At 39.8% G+C, this 4,378-nt stretch overlaps 1 long non-coding RNA gene across 1 annotated transcript; it reads left to right on the forward strand.

Annotated features, from left to right (window-relative positions):
- The first annotated feature begins 735 nt into the window (after positions 1 to 735).
- Positions 736 to 2,352, forward strand: LOC139066369 (uncharacterized). Its single transcript, XR_011519263.1, has 4 exons — positions 736 to 865; positions 1,402 to 1,497; positions 1,588 to 1,675; positions 2,134 to 2,352. It is a non-coding gene; the product is annotated as an uncharacterized lncRNA (long non-coding RNA).
- Positions 2,353 to 4,378: the final 2,026 nt, after the last annotated feature.

Below are 4,378 nucleotides of genomic sequence, written 5' to 3' on the forward strand. Positions count from 1 at the left end.
AGAGTACTTCATTTCACAGCTCCTACATCTCCAAAAAGGAATGGAGTCATTAGCACTTATGGTTTTTAAATGGCACCCAGAATTATGTTGCACGAAGCACAATTTCACATCATTCTGGGTTCATTTGTGTGAAAACAAGGTCCAATCAGGCTGAAACGTTACAGGAAGGTAGAATCTATTGAGTTGTAAGTGATCTGAACGTTTCATGACGATAGCACTTTCCTAAGGGGGTCAAACCATGTCCCAAAGGTCACCGGATCTGGTGTCAATTTAAAGGAGACATAACATGAAAAACCCACTTTTTTATCCATTAACACGGTGTGTTTCACATTTTAAGTGTCTAAGTGAGCAAAAAGGCTTATATTATTCACTGGAGTTGCTATTTAGATATTTAATAATTAAGTTTTGGGCATATTTGTCCACCCGTTCAGTTTTTACATTATCTATTACATCAGTAATTAATTTAGTGAGGATAACTACCAAATATGGTAATGGCCCTCGGCTAAACACAGAGCCAATCCGCCATTTTTTCTTCTCGCTAAGATTTTTTGTAGTCCTATTGGAAAAATGCAGAATGTCTGGTTATTTTAGCCACACACAGCTCAAAACTGTTCCTCGTTTTAAGGAAGGGTGGTGTGGCAGTATTTAAACCCAGGAGCTGATGACACTACTGCTAAAAAAAACACAGAAGAAAAAGTAGTGTGTTTGCGTTTGTTTGTTTGTGTGTGTGTGTGTGCGTGCGCGCGCGCGCGCGTGGTTCGTTCGTTCTGTCTCCAGGCTAGTGGCTAAGTACTGAGGGCTTCATCTATCTAAAAGGAGTTATTTCCATCTGAATTTGGCAGCACCGGGACACAGCAGCAGAGCGGTAAGCTTCATATCACTCTAAAATGTCGACAAACTTTACTTTAGATTTACGGGCATTAGCAGCACTAAAGCGTTAGCATCCGGCTTGCTATCGCTAGCACAGTATGCTAGTAAAGTTAGCACCCAGATTAATGTGGATTTGGCTGATTTTCGTGGAATAAAACGTGATTTCTGATCAACGCCTTCTTTTACACCAGATGATAACCTCCCACTGATTGTAACAGCAGAGAGCCTGTGTGTTATTCTACGTGAGTGTGATGTAATCTTAGCATCCAGTAAATAAAGTCCCATATCAGCTAAAATGCAGCGTGACAAAGTCATTAAAGTGCGTCAACACAGTGGATTTAATAGAGTTTTAAAGAACGATCTCTAAGTGAAGTGAGGTTAGTTTTTTGTCTCACTGCAGATATAAAAACTAACTCTGCATCAGTCAGACGCAGCAAAGCTCACCGTCTGTATGAGCGTGAGCGTCGGAAAGCTGATAAAATTTGCTGTAAAATAATTAAAACAAAGTAAAAATGTTCCTTTGCTTTTTAGAGTCCACATCCAGAAGACTGGAGCCGTGTTTCACTGACAGGCTGTCAGACTAACGCCCTGATGAGCTCAGCTGGGACAAACTGGTCTGATGTTTAGGTAAGTGAAGATCTGCTTCTCCAAGTCCTTGAGATGCTAGTAAAAAATAATTTAGCCAGCTTGCTAATGTTACTTTTCTTCTCCTCTAAGGAACACAGAACGTTCAGATGTTGGCGTTTCACGTCACCTACTGAGGAAGGATACCCACCAGTAAAGAGACGGTCTGGACCAGACCAAAGTGAGTGATGACACACCTCAGCCACCCTCATCATTAAGAACACCTCACCCCCTGAATCACTCCGTCTGATGACAGCAGAGTGATTTATTTGATGTTTTACTTGTTTAGTCTGTTTAGAAATTATTGAATTACATTATTTTCTGTAATCGACCATCTGATCTGGATGTGTGCAGAATAACTTTCCCCAAATTCAGCAGCAGCTGGCCTACAAAAACAGCTGCAGCATGTAGTAAGTCTGTCTGCACTGCTCTCTAATGAGCTTCCTTTCATAAGGAATCATTTGTATAATTTTAGTGTCACTATTTTATTACATTTGTAGGAAAATATGAAGTCACTGCAGCAAAGTGAACTTGTGAACAAACACAAACGTGACTATAAACATGAAAGCTAAAGAAACAACTTTCCTAAAGCTGCTTGTAAACAAAATATGTCATTAAAGTTATTGTCTATCATTGCAGAATATGGCGATGACATCATGGAACTGGTCTTTGGAAAAGTTTTCCCTGAACCAACTCCGTTTCTAGATGAGGTAGAGAAGATCTGCATCTCACCAACTCTCTGGTCTCAGTATTCAGACAACGGAGGTCTCCCACTGTTGTCCAGGACCAGTTTGAAGCCCACATACTGCCCCTCCCTCATCATCAGGAAACATCAATCCGTATCCTGAGGACAACAGAAGACGGCAGGAGGACAGGAACTCTGAGACCTAGACACCACCAGCACCGAGACACAAAGCACCTGTGTGCACAACGCCTGTTTTAACTACTAAAGCCTGTTTATTATATTGTTCTACTTATTTGCTGTGAGGTTAATACTTAGAAAATTTGTATATTAATGTAAACAATAAAAAAAATCACTGATTGTATGCTTTCTTTTAGATGTAATGGTCCAAACTCAGCCTTGTAGACATTTATTGCATCCTGTAGGTAAATACACAGAACAGGCTCAGGTCCAGGATGACCCAGCATGCTCTTCTTCCATTCTGGCTGTTAGGGATTGTATCAATAACTCAATGCCTACTGATGTTTTCACCTAACGGTATTTATTTAGAATGCAGGTAAGATTTAACTATATTTGTTAGCAAAGCAGACTGATCTTGGGAATTTCACTGCAGCACTGATGTCCACCTCTCTGTACACATTAGAGAGAATTACCACTTTACAGCTAAACACATTTAATAAAGATATAGGCTACGCATTGCAGACAATAAAAACAAAGTTGTAAGCATTAGAATTATAATGATGACATTAAAGAACACTTGGAGGAATGTTCTTTATTTTTGACTAGAATCTCAACTCTTTAAATTAAAATGTAACTGCTTTTTATCCATTTTCAGCCATTAAGACACCCAATATAAAATAAGACTACTTATAAAATTATTTATAATTATATGTATGTATATAGATAGAGATCTTAATAAAATATATTCTTTGAATGGTGTTTTAATGAGCTGTATCATTTTTTAAACATTTTTTACAGAAATAAGCAAGCAGCATTCCTTGTGTGTGTGTGTGTGTGTGCGCGCGCGCGTGTGCCTGCTCGCTTGTCCCTCCGTCGGCCGTGACGGGTGTGTGTGAGTGACTACAGACAAATGCATGAGAGAGTTAGCAGCCATGAAACAGCTTGATGAACTACTCTCCCCACGTGTTTTAAAAATGCTAATATGCTATGCTAAATCTGCTATGCTAAATAATGATTTCTCTATAGAACTACAAAGTCCGACTGGGGGAGGAGAGTACAGGACTGCACTATGGAGGGGGGCGGAGTTTACAGCTCCTCCTCCAGTTTAAAGAGACAGTACCCCAAAACGGCTCGTTCTCAAGACTCTCCTCAGAACAGGGGTAGATGAGGGTCTGTAGAGCAACAATAATGAGGAAATCAGACCAAAGAACTGCAGTTCCACTGTTTTTAGACCCCCAACTGAAGGATTTAGATGTAAAAAGGAATAACTTAAAAGCATGTTATGTCTCCTTTAAAGAAGTAGTCCAGTTACACATTTGTGGGCTTATAACTTGGCTTCTGAATGTCCTAGAAAGATCAGGTTTGTTTTAATGTACTCCAATCAACAGCCCCTACAACCACAAAAAGGAATGGAGTCATTAGCACTTATAGTTTGTAAATGGCACCCAGAATTATGTTGCACGAAGCAAAATTTCACATCATTCTGGGTCCATTTGTGTGAAAACAAGGTCCAATCAGCCTGAAACGTTACAGGAAGGTAGAATCTATTGAGTTGTAAGTGATCTGAACATTTCATGATGATCGCACATTCCAATAGGGGGTCAAACCCTGTCCCAAAGGTCACCGGGCCTGGTGTCAATTTAAATAAGTAGTCCAGTTACACGTTTGTGGGCTTATAACTTTTCTTCTGAATGTCCTAGAGAGGTCAGGTTTGTTTTAGAGTACTTCAATTCACAGTTCATACATCCCCAAAAAGGAATGGAGTCATTAGCACTTATGGTTTTTAAATCGCACCCAGAAATATATCACACAAAGCACAATTTCACATCATTCTGGGTCCATTTCTCAGAAAAAAGCTTCAATCTGTCTGAAACGTCACAGAAAAGTAGAATCTATTGAGTTGTAAATGATTTCTGTGTTTCATGATGATAGCACATTCCTAAGGGCGTCAAATCAGGTCATAAAGGTCACCGGATCACTTGTTCCTTACAGGCGAGATTCCAAACACACCTTTGGGGGCTT

The sequence above is a fragment of the Nothobranchius furzeri genome, chromosome 2 (assembly GCF_043380555.1).
Source record: "Nothobranchius furzeri strain GRZ-AD chromosome 2, NfurGRZ-RIMD1, whole genome shotgun sequence".
NCBI classification, from domain to species: domain Eukaryota; kingdom Metazoa; phylum Chordata; class Actinopteri; order Cyprinodontiformes; family Nothobranchiidae; genus Nothobranchius; species Nothobranchius furzeri.